The sequence below is a fragment of the Zonotrichia albicollis genome, chromosome 11 (assembly GCF_047830755.1).
Source record: "Zonotrichia albicollis isolate bZonAlb1 chromosome 11, bZonAlb1.hap1, whole genome shotgun sequence".
Taxonomy (NCBI): Eukaryota; Metazoa; Chordata; class Aves; order Passeriformes; family Passerellidae; genus Zonotrichia; species Zonotrichia albicollis.
In genome coordinates, this window is record NC_133829.1 from 7,963,231 (window position 1) to 7,976,112 (window position 12,882).

Genomic DNA, 12,882 nt, shown 5'->3' on the forward strand with positions numbered 1-12,882 from the left:
GCATTGATTGCATCAGGGCTGTGATTGCAGAGCCATTTGGCTTCACTGAGCAAGGCTGTGATAACCTGTTGTGTGATAACCTGCCATGTGTGATAGGCTGCCATGTGTGATAACCTGCCCTGCCCTCTGCACCCCCAGCCCCAGGAGAGCCTCATGTCCTTCCACCAAATCCCCTTTCTGCAGTGCCACAGCCACCCAGCTCTGAAGTGCAGCACAGCAGAGATTCTGTCTGCCAGCCTGCTCAAACATCACAGAGTTCTCTGAGCTGAGCCCTGAGATTGCTGCAGCCCCTTGGGCAGAGCCCAGGCCTGGATCAGAAAAGCTGAATGGGGCTGAAATTGTGCAGCCACTGAGCCCACAGCCCTCCCTGCCACAGCTCTGGGCTGTGTCAGTGGCACTGGCAGAGACAGACACAGTGCAGCCAGTGCCCAGGCAGGGGCAGGAGCCTGGAAATGCCTCCCACTGGCAGCACATTGCTGAGATGGTATGGGGGGGTTGAACTAAATCTGCTGGAAATTCAGGGCCCTTCTGGGAAGGATGGTGATGAGGGCAGGGAGCTGCAGGGTGTCTCTTTTCCAGGAGTAAATGCATTTTATGCAATCATTTTAGACCCCCCCCTCCTGGCTTCAGTGCCCTCCCCACAACAGTGAGCTGATTATTTGTGCTAATGTCCTCATCTCTGGTGAACAATATTGCTGCTATATTTAATATGAGAGAGGGTTATTACAGTATTATCTAGAATGAGCCATAGCCATTATAGGTTGCTCTGTGTCTCAAAGCTAGTTTTAATTAAAACTGCCAATAACTTTTGAGGTGTTTGACACTTCTGGAGTTGAGACAAAGGAAGGTGCTCAGGTGGTTTCATTTGGTTGTGAATGAATTATCAGAAGGGTGGAATCAGGTTCACTGGCAGCTGAGCCCTGCACTTTCTCTGATGTCTGTGAGAGTCCATAGATCCTGACTGGCCTTCCCAACACATATATGTGTATGTATTTGGGAGCAGGTTACCATTTCCTACAGGCCATGGAAGGAGTTGTTATCCTCCCTCACACCACTCAGCTTGATTTTATTATGAGACAAACCATCAAGGGGGAATTCATGCTACCTGGGATGCCATTTGAACAGAATCCCTGCTAGCCAGAAATAAAAAAGTGAGTCCTCAGAAGCTGCTTGGTTTGAAGTAAATTCAGAGATTTTTCCAGCTCCCTCCCAAGCATCAGCAAGTCTGGACATCCCATCTGCTCCATCAGCAGGTGTGATGGGATACGAGGTCACGTCTCCCTTTACCTGCAGCAAGTAGAAAATCACTCACAAGTGTGCTATTAAAAGACTGAAATGAACATGCAATTAGAGATCAGAGGAGCCTTCTGCAGGAAAGTGCTAATTACTCCAATCAGAGATTCCTGTGTCTCTCTTTACCTGTGCACATCAGAGTTCAAGATTTGATAGTCACAGCAAACTTAGAAAATCCATTTATATCCACACCTGGTGGCTGGTGTCAGTGACAGAATCGATCTGCTTTGCTGAGACCTTTGCCCACGTCCTGCACAACATCAATAGGCAAACACAGCAGAGGTGAGCTCGGGGCTGAATTCAGGCAGTTTGCAGTTGGATGCATTCTGTGGTTTGGAACAATTCCCCCTTTACCATGGGCCTCCATCACCCTGTGAGACTGTGGCTGTGCCTGATAAGTTACAGGGCACATGCCTAGGAGGGAAAGGGAAAAGGATCTGGGAGTTTGTGCGCTGTAATGTAATTTTGTGAGGAGGAGAACTCTTCAACCCTAGAATCAAAAGAAATAATGAAGAATTGGATAACCTTTTCTCCCACTTCCTCTGCCTGTTTTTTTTCTCCTCTCTATCACGTGGTATGTGTCAAGTTTTCTTCCCTGATGGAAGTCACTGGGCAATTTCCCCACCTCAAGTACTGATGGTTTCCCTTCCATGCACTAATACTGTAATCACTACCTCCAGGAAAAAACCATCTCAGGTTTACCCTTACAGGAGTTTTACACTCAGGTTTACAGCCTGTCCCTTTTCTTGGAGTGCAGAGACAATACTCCACCATTACATGGTTTGAATAATCTGGAATCCTACCAATTCATCTATCTCATTGCTGAAAAAATATCATTAGAGGCTTCTGTAATAAAGTGTATGAACTTTGGCTTTATTTTGGTACCTAATCAGTACACACTGAATCAGAATTAGCACTGTAATATGAGGAAAAAGAATATATTTGTTTGGGAAAATGCAGGCAGGCAATGATGGTAGGTGTGAGGGATATTCTTTCTTAGCTGTGCCATGAAACCATTTTTTCTGAGCCTGAAACTTCAGTCTCGATTTCCTTAATAGCCAATTCTTTCATTTTGTTCTCCTTGTTCAGCCTCAAAAGTTATTTACAAGGTACTTCTAAAAGCATGTGATTTAGGCTGCTCTAATGCTTCGTTTGTTTTTGTCTCATCAAATTGCCTGCTGACCTGCAAGTAGTGGCCAAATCAGGCTGAAATTAAAAAGGTGGTGGAATATGCCCCAGTCTCTCCTCAATCAATACCAGCCTAAATTACTGCAAACCTGGAGCCATGGTGCATGTAATACATCATTTTGTAACCCCATAAATTGCTTTTAGCCAGTCTCTTCTGATTCCTCTGTAATGGCCTTTCAGCTGAGATCAAGTGCAGCATCAGTTCTGCATCAGCTGTGCACCCACCCTGGCACTGGCTCACGCTGGTACAGGGATGAGCTCAGCCAAATGGTGAGAACCCCTCCAGTGTTGGTCATTTGGAAGCTGCTCTGAGATGCTCCCCTCTGAGAATCAGAGCCCATACATGCCTGCCACTGACTGTGAAATCCTGCCCAGGGCTGGGCTCTTATCTCATCTTTTTTCCAATAAAGTGAGGCAGAAAGATGGAGAGGTGATACTGGAATTTGTTAACCCCTGGATTACATGGCCCCACAGCACCAGCCCTTGCCATGATTTTTCTGACTGAATGGAGCTGTTTCATGTCCCAGTGGGGCCCTCCAAAAGCCCTGCAGAGCTCTTGCCATGGCCCCAGCAGCCACAGCTGCAGAGGATGTCCTGCCCATGGATCATCCCTTGGCTTGCACAGAGCCATGTGTGACTGGAGGAGCAATGTCCCGCCTCCCCTCCTCCTGAGAGAGCCCTGCTGACATGGAAGATCCTCACCATCTGCCAGGGCTGCTGGCCTGGCCATGCCACTCCCTTCCCAGCAGGATTGTGCCTGTGTCACAAATCCCTTTGCAAGAGAGGCCCTGCCCTGCCTGCAGAGCAGCCACCTCTGCAGCTGAGCTGGGAGCGTGATGGGCTCTGGGACAGCAGCTTGGTCCCTCCAACAGGCTGCGCCACGGAGTCATTTTCAAATAACTTCAGAGAGAGACAAGTTAAGCCTAACCCAACCAGAAGCAGGACTACCACTGCATCTCTTCAAGCAGGACTCTTGCTTTTGATGCATTTCCCATCCTTGGCCCTTTTTCTGTGGTTGCTCACACAATGATCCTTGTTTCAGGGGAGCAGACACCTCCTAATTTCCCATGAGCTGTGTCATAGAGAAATCTGCTCTGGGTGCAGCCCCTGCACCCACCCATGCCCCCTCCCTGGGACACCCACAAGCTCCCACTCACTTTGACAGCATCAGGCCTAGAGGGATTGTTTTGTCTGACCAAAATGTGAATACAGCTAACTAACACTCTATATGGAGTTTAGAGTTATAATCTAAAGCAGTACAGGATTTGAAAAACATAAAAGCTAAAATCCTAAGGCATCAGCTTCTGGGGTGACCCGCTGGGGACTTGCAGGTTCCTTGTTCCAGAAAATACAGTATAAGTATATATAATACTTATAATATAGTATATATTATAGTATTATATAATATAGTATGTATTTATAATATATATATACTTATACTATATATATATATATATATACTTATAATATAGCATATATACGCATACATATAATGTGTATATATATATATATTTTTTTTTTACATATACATATAATATACAGTATTGGACAGATTCTACAGAGCTCCACTGAAAAGAAATATTTTTACAAGAAAACGTTATGACAAAAAAGTTTAACTTCTGGCAAAGAAAAAACGTGTCTGTGTGTGCCTCCTCAACTGCTGAATATGCTTGGCACTGAGAGCAGCTCCTCTTCTCTTGGCTCTTCTGTTCCACTTTTCCCTGGCAATTGTCTTAAAGAACTCTTGGAAGAACTGTGGAAGATGCTGTAACCAAAGCACAGCCTTGGTCTGTGTTGGTGCAACGTGCAAGTGAAGTGATTCCCTGGGCTGGGAGAGATTCTATGAACTGAATTACTCATAAGTTGCCTGAAATTTTTTGACTTGATCTGTGCAACTTCCAACACTCTGAAATGTCAATGTAGGCTGCAAAGAGCTCAAAACACTTTCAGATGTTCAGAGATGGTCAGAGATCAGCTTTCCCTATCAGAAGTATCAAACACCCCCTCCTTCTACCAAAACACAATCTTTTTATAAACATCTTAATAGGAACAACATGCCTGCTATTGGAGGGCAGAAATGCAAATGTCCTATTTCAAGCTGGCGTTTTAAAATGAAATGAAAATTTCCATTTTAGTTTGTTTTCAGTTTTCCCAAGAGGAACACCATCATTTTCCCACTGGAACAGCAGCCTTCCTTTCAAATGATTTTTACTTTGGAAGAAAACTAATTTTCCTCTTGGGACAGTAGCTACAGGGTCAGTCTCAAAGAAAACAAAACTGGGAGAAAATGCCATGTTCCCCTCTGTGTTCCAATGCCCTCTTTGCTACAAAAGCCATGAGTACATAAAGGAAGGGCAGTGTTTGTGTTGGGGCAAGATTCATGCAAGCAGCGCCAGAGCAAGCCATGAGTAACTGGCCTTTATTTTTTTAGGAACTTAAAACCAGATGCAACCCAAATCAGGTCAGGGTGGGATTTCCCAGCTCTGGCTGCTGAGGAAGAGAGCAGTGTAAACATTTAGAGGCTGCTTTGAGGCTTGCTGTGCTTCTGCTGCCTTTCATCAGGAGCCGATGGAGGCTTCAAGGTGACACGGAGAGGCCACTCTTGTGACCTTTTTCTCTTGATGGACATCAAGTGGATTAAAAGCTGCCCAGAAGTCGTTGCACTTTACAAGTAACACAGTCCTGGATGCAGGGATGCTGCTGGTAGCTTCAGGGGAGGGTGCTACTTGCCACTGTTACTCACTCCAGGGAGTCCAAAAACTCCTCAGATCTCCTGTAACTGAATAAAATACACTTACAGCTGCAAAATTAATTCATTTTCCTTTCTCTCTGTATTTCAGGGGCAGGATGCTATAAGGTGGGTAAACCCTAATGCTTTTTTATACATCTTTATTTGAAACTGCAGAATTTAAAACTTTTTGCTAATAAGAATAAAGAGGCCTCTTAATTAATAGAGCTTGTAATAGCCACAGCGGCATACAGAGCAAAATTTGACAAGAGAAATTACTTCTGCAGAAACATTATAATGAACTTGTGTGCAGATCACAGTGCTGATAGACATAATGTACTGCATCTGGTTTCAATTTGCAGCTCTGACCTTTCACCAAAAATGAATTTTAATAGGCAATTGACTTAAATAATTCGTCTGTGCTCAAATCAATACTGGAACGTGATGGTTAAGTGGTTAAAATAATTGAGGTGTATGAAAGGGGGTTTTTAAGGGGTTTCAGACTCTGATCAGAAGGTTGGTGTTTGTGGAGGTCAGAGCTCAGGTCTGTGGCTGGGCCATTGCTAACGTGCAGTGTGTGGCCGTGGCTTCAGCAAAACTGCTGTGGCACCTCTGGAACCCTCCCAGCCCCACACTGCTCCTCCTCCTGCTCTTGAACAAGCAGTCATGCAGCTGAGGAGGATGCTGTGCTCCCTGGGCTGCCATGGGAGGGAGAATCCAGGTGCACATCTGTGACAGTGGTTGCTGGGGTCCGAGCATGAGGGAAGAGACGAGGATCTGACTCCATGGTTCAGAAGGCTTGATTTATTATTTTATTATATGTATTATATTAAAACTATACTAAAAGAATAGAAGAAAGGATTTCATCAGAAGGCTAGCTAAGAATAGAAAAAGAAGGAATGAATAATAAAGATTTGTGTCTCGGACAGAGTGCAAGCCAGCTGACTGTGATTGGTCATTAATTAGAAACAACCACATGAGACCAATCACAGATGCACCTGTGGCATTCCACAGCACCAGATAACCATTGTTTACATTTTGTTCCTGAGGCCTCTCAGATTCTCAGGAGAAAAAATCCTAAGGAAAGGATTTTTCATAAAAGATGTCTGTGACATACATCCACGCTGAGCACACATCCCATCCAGCTGCCCCAAGCTGGCCACATGCCGGGGTTTCAGGCTCTGAGTGAGCTCATCTTCTGCATGTGCAAAGAAAAAACATGTTTTGCAGATAACTGTGTCTGCAGTGGTCCACAAGAAGGTTCTCTTTGGCTGTACAGCACAGCTGTTACTCTGAATTTCATTCATGATGTGTGGATAAGAGTAGGGGATGTCACGTTGCATCCAGCAGCGAGTGCTCTCAGCTGTGTCCTGCTGGGGACCTGCTCCTGCTTCAGAAACCAGTGCAAAGAATTTAATCCTGCTTACTAAAAATTGGCTGAAAAATGAAGGGCAAGACAGCACACCATAGTCTGAGTCCTCATCCTCACATGTTGCGGCTGCAAACCTGTCCTGCTGGCCACTGCACTGGGTGACAACACCAAGCCCTGCCCTGCCTGCCACCCCAAGCCTGGCTGCAGTGAGAGTGTTTAGCACAGGACAATTGTGCCAGTGATTTATGAGGCAAGAGGAGTCCAGGGGTTTTTCCACTGCTCAAGAGCAGAGCAAGACTCTGATGCTTTTATTATATCTGTACAAACATATATTTTTAGTGCAAAATGTGTGCTTTGCTGCTGATTTGACCTCTAACGCTTTCTTTGTCCATAAAGAAAAAAACCCCAAAACACCAAACTTTTCCATTTGTGCCATCCCTTTCCTCTAGGTTGACCTCTCCTCTGTCCCCTATGAAGGAACACAAATGTCTTATCACAAAACTCACACATTTCCTCCCAGGGCAATCCAGGAGAGTGGGGTAAAAAATTCCAGGTGGGGAAGACAAGGGTTTTTGGTGCATTGAATCCAGACCACCTGACAAATCATTAAGGGCCATGAGTATAAATGATTCCTCAGTTCAGGATGGGTGGGTGAAGAGGTTTATGGGATGAAGTGGCTCTTGGCAAGGAAGATTGTGGGAAGTGGAGCTGCTTGAGAGAATGGATGGTAAGTTAAGGTGCTGTGTGCTCTGGTTTTTCTTGGGTTTGGAAAAGCTGTTTTTGTTTGAGGTGCAATTGCTTGTTGAGGGTGCTGAGGAGCAGCAGAGGGCTTGTGTTCTGGCAAGGCAAGTGAGAAATTAAGCATCCTTGTATATGGTGAGCTTCTCTGGTCCCTCAGGGAGCAAGTTTAGGTGGAGGGGATAGTTCAAGCAGCTTTCAGTAGAGCTGCTCTGCTTGATGCTGGGAGAGTCAAATGTTGACCTGAGTTTGAAATGAGTGCCCAGGAGAATTTTTTTCTGGTGTAAAGTGCAGTCCTGACTCTGGTAGGTGGCAAATACATTCTGGATCCTGGCACAATTTCCCTCCTGTTATGCATTTCTATCAGGAAGAGGAGGCTGAGTGGCAGAGCTGGTTAATGTGCTTGACTCAGGTTGAGGGATAGAAGGGAAGGCGCTGTGGGCTCTGGCTTTTGCATTTAAAAACAAACTTTACCTTTTTGTGTTTTACCTGTCTGCAACAGAGAGATGGAGCACATGCATGCATGTTTCAGCTTTTAAAAAATAACAAACCCCAAAATCTTGGGGCTTTACTATGCCTAAGGATTTGTGATAATGCTGCCTGGTGCCTCAAGCTGGATGAGTGGCCTTGCAGTGCTGCTTGTCTGTCTGGTGAGGCTGTGCCTGGTGGGGACTGCACAGGCTGTGCACAATGCTGGTGTGTCCCAGGGCAGCACAGAGAAACCCCAGCACATCTCTGGGAAGAGCTGAATGTGCTGGGGTGGGGCATCTATGCCAGGAGGCATCTCACTGCCAGCACACCAGCCTCAATCAAGGAGAGCTGTGCTGCAAACTCTGAAGCTAAATTTAAGGGTTTATTTGCAAGGAGTTGCCTCTTTTTTTAGCCCAGCTCCTCAATCTGCCTTTGCTGTGCCAGCTGCATGTACAGCTGTAGTTGGGTGATGGAGGGAGCAGCACAGGGCTGAGGGCAGGGGAGGGATCAGCAGGGCTGTGTGTTGGCTGTGCTCGTTCATGTGGGGGCACTGAGCTCTCCTTGCTTTTGAAATGGAAGGGTAATGAAGCTGGTTTGCTGCTGCAGGTCCGATATGGCCCTGGGGGTCTCCTGTTGTCCCTGGAGCTGGCACCATTATCTGCCCACCCCAGGCTGGGCAAGGCTCAGCCACACCTGGGGGACCAGTAAGTGCAAGGTGGCTGAGTGATGGAGTGAAAACTTGGCTGTGCATGCAGCAAGCTGGGGCTGAGCATCATCTGACTCCAAATGAGATTTCTCTCCTCTTTCATCTGCTCTTGATCTCAGAGCTGGACTCATAAGTAGACTAAATAGTGACAGCAACATCGTTGTCTGCATTTTAGCAAATGCTCCATACTTAGGGGACCCTTCATCAAAAGGGGTGGGCAGAAGCTGGATGACAGTGAGGAGAGATGTGTTTTGCACATTTTTTTTAAGGATGGGAAATTCTGCAAAACAGAAAATCTTTTTAGCTATATTTGCTCTCACAATGGAACAGCTGCCAGCTCAAATATTTTTGTGGTGCTTCTGTAAATAAGGTTTGCAGGTATGACTGATACAGCATCTGTCATTGTGCCAAGTGGCTGTTCCACTCTGCAACTGCAATTTGATCCCTATGCAGAAGAACCCCTTTAATGTATAGGGGAATAATCATAGATTGTTTTCCCAGGATATCCCTTCTCTGGGGAGATAAAGAAACTAAATCTTCCCATCAAACTATGTTTCATCCTAATGAATGCATGTGCAGACCCTTTGGTGGAGTTGTTGTCCCCAGGAGTGACAAAGATGAACCCAGCAGTGGATGGCAGATGGGTCTGACACAGACGAGGAGCAGGGGGAGAAATTTTCCCTTTTCTCTCTGAGTAAGTGGGCATCTTCAGCAGTGCATCTGTCATAGTGCTGCCCAGATAATCTATCTTCTGCAGCCTGAAATCTGATAGGATTTGAGACTGACAGTCTGGAAAATAGAAGCTGTCTTGGCACAGGGCAGGCTGGCAGGGGAACCTCTTCCTGGGAGTGGGATTGACAGCGTGGCAAAACCAAATTACCCTGGACCCTGGTTTGGGCTCACTGGGGCTGTGCCTGAGCAGACAGCACCTGATTGTGATGGCTCGGCTGGTGCTCAGGTGAGAAGATGCCATATGCTGAGGGCTGCAGCTTTCAGGGGTTTTGTGGTCCTGAACTGCTCCGTGCTTAAAAACTGCTTTTTGCAGCTATGCATTATGTACTCCAACTGTGCTCCAGCGTTAAAGGAATGCCTGGAGGAACACTGCCTTCTGGAAACATCACTTCACTCCTACATCTTCTGGAAAGTTCATTGCTGCCTTGACAAAAATTCAGTTTTTATTTAAAATGATGAATGTCTATGAATTTAATCAAGGCGTGTTCGCCCAGCGGTGGCTCTGCTGTAATGGCTGGGTTTTAAACAGCTTGTGTCCTGATGCGTGAGGTGTGTGATGTTATTTGACAGCAGTGACATTTATATTTGTAATTACTAAATGGTGACAATCCACTGGAAAGCCTGCCCCACTTGAGGGAAGGAAATGGATGGAAATGCAGGGCATTGAAAAGCACAGTGTGTCACAATACATCAGTGCATCCCCAGATTAAAAAAGCCACGGATGACGTTTCTCCTACTAACAAAAGCACATGTGTGTTCCCAAACAAATTGCTGAGTTTTAATTATTTCTCTTGTATTCTTGAAATATTTTCTTCCTGCTTATTGCCTGGCACAGTTGCCTCTTTATTTCATAGCACAAGAGCATCTTGAAAAGCAGAAGATGTCATGCCCAAGAGTCATGGGCCTCTCGGGGTTTGATTACAGAATGCTGAAATATTGGGCAAGTCAAGCTGGAGCAGAGAACCCAAATCTGATATAAATCTTGATAAATTGGTCAGGGAAAAGTGTTTGGAGCTGCTGTTTGTGAAGTGCTGAGATACAGGATAAACTTATCAGCTGGTAGGAGCTACTTTGAAAGTGGCTTCAGACCATTAACACTTTGCAGATAGGATCCCTCCCCCTGCAAGAGGGAACTCGGTGTTTATCAAAGCACTTGAGAGTGGGCTGGCAGTGAAAGGAGATATCCCTGGGCCTGCAGGTAATTAATGGTGCTTATCTCCTAGTTAAGATATCTCCTTATCTCCTTATCTCCTGCTGTTGGACAGACCAGCATCTGGGTTTTGCAGGTGTAGTAAGGACAAGGAGCTCTAAATGAAATTCATAACTTGGATGGTTTATGTGACCTGCTGGGGTGCCCGGTGACACTGGGCTGTGCTTGCCCTTGACACCAATTTCCTTCTCTCATCTGCTTGGTCTGTTAAAACTTTTCCTGCCCACTCTGGGTCTCTGTTCTGGCTGCACAGCAATGCATTGGGGAAAATGGACTCTTGTTCCTACAGAATGTTCAGGTGACCTCCTGCAGAACTGTTCCTCTGGCAGATCCAACACTTCTCCCTGTCCAGCCAGCCCTCCACCACCTCCCAGCTGGGGCTGAGCATTTCCAGGAGTTCTGGTGTGTTAATAACATGAGCTGGGAAGGATGGTGCCCTGATGGGTGTACACCCATCTCCAGGGTATCTAAGATTTAGCAGAGGAAAAAAATGATCCCTTAGACACCATTAGCAAAAACCTGCATCATGTTTAATCCTTTTCTTCAGCTGGTACTCCCTTTGACCAGGAGCTATTAATCTTTGTGGCTTTCTCATTCCTAGGAAAAATTAGCTTTTAGTACTCACCCTCCTTTTAAATAAAGCCAAAAAACCCAATAAAACCTCATTTTAAACAAAACCAAAAACATTGGTTTTGTTTTGGTTTTTTTTTTCTTCACAAAACTCCAGTTGCTGAAGAGGTCTAGCTGTAAATAACAACCTTGTGACTTCCTCAAGTTCATGTTGCAGCTGGAATTTTTCTGATAGTCATAATAGATATTTTCTTTCCTTTTATCCCTTGCAGGTGCCAATTTGTACTGATTGCAGCTCATCAGTCTTGCATCTTATCTGCCACAGGGTTTCTTAGGCTTCCTGATTTCCTGAAGGAAACGTGTATTGACAGCTCTCAATGAATCCCACAGCACAAGGGGGTGCATGTGGTGCCAAAGCCTTGCAGAGTGCTGAGCCCCAGATACTCTCTGACAATGCCTCTTGGTTTTAGACTCAAGCAGAGGTTTCATTATATTAATCCAACAATGGAAAAGTAGCACAAGACTTATTATAGTCCTTTTTTTGTGCCAAAATAAAAACTCTATCAAAAATAAGTGACCCATCTCTTATAGGCTCCTCAGTAGGTGGCAAAAACTGTCCTTCAGATAAGACTGAAGTCCTCCTCCTCAAGTGGTTTTCTAGTTTTTTAATCAAACTTTCCTTTTGGGAATGATCTATAAACTCTATCAGTACTTATGAAAAAGATGTTCATAATTCAAAATGAAGAAATGAAATATTTAGGCAAGATTAATCCTGAAAACATCACTGCTTTAGCTGCATAGTCATTCATCTTATGACATGGACATATTTGCTTGGCTACAAACTTTCCCTTTGAAAAAAAAATCTAGTTCCATTTCAGCTTAAAATATTAAAGTGGGGAGAAAGGACAAGTTTTGGAAAGGAACAATATGGGAATAGAAGCTGATGGCATTTAAACTGAAGGTAAAATGCCATATGCCGGGCACAGGAGCCAGAATAATTAAAGCTTCTGTGTTTTGAAGGTGGTCCCTGACCATATGTACCCACTCAGTGCAGCTCTACAGGTTGTTGTCTGAGATATCCTTGCAGAGGACAGAGCAGTTGAGTTGTTTTTCTCAGCCTGGAGAAGATGCTCCAATGGTCTTTTTCACCCTGTGATAGGTTAGGAGCTGTAAGAACTGCCTGAAGGGCATCTCTGCAGCACAGAAATTGCTGATTTCCATCCAGGGTGCCCTTTGGTGCCTTCCTCCCCAGGGGCACTAAAGCCCTGTGTTCCTGACATCCAATTCCTCATTTTGGGATGAGGCCACTGCAGAGCTCCCCCAGATCCCATCCCCACCTCCAGGAGGATGGAATTGGATCTCCAGCATCTTGAGGCTGGGAGAATTTTTGCTTGCTTGTTTATAGCAGTGCCTGAACTAAAGCCTGATTGCTGTTGTGGCAACCTTGAACTTTTGCAGTTTCTCGTCTTCCAGCTAAAGTGATTCAGTCTGGCAGGAGTCTGGCGAGGCTCTGAGCTGCTTATGAATGCACAGCTTGTACCAATAAGGGAAATTAATAATTCCTCAAAACCATGCAACAGTTTAGTCAGCTGCTCATTGTATTGTTGGCTTTTTAAAGTTGAAACTGTCTTAAAAGGCACTGTGGAAATTTTACTCTGCCTGTTTTGGGGGGATTGATGCACAGCCTGGGCTTGAGTGGGGTGGGTGGCTGGCAGGGATCACTGCTCCTGCAAGTGCAAGGTTCTATGAAACAGATATGGAAGGTTTCACTGAGCAACTTTATGTGAAATCAAAATCCAAGCAGAACACAGGCAGGTGGAGCCTCACATATCTTCCAGAACTTGCCGAGTTCCCATCTTGGGACAATCAGCTCA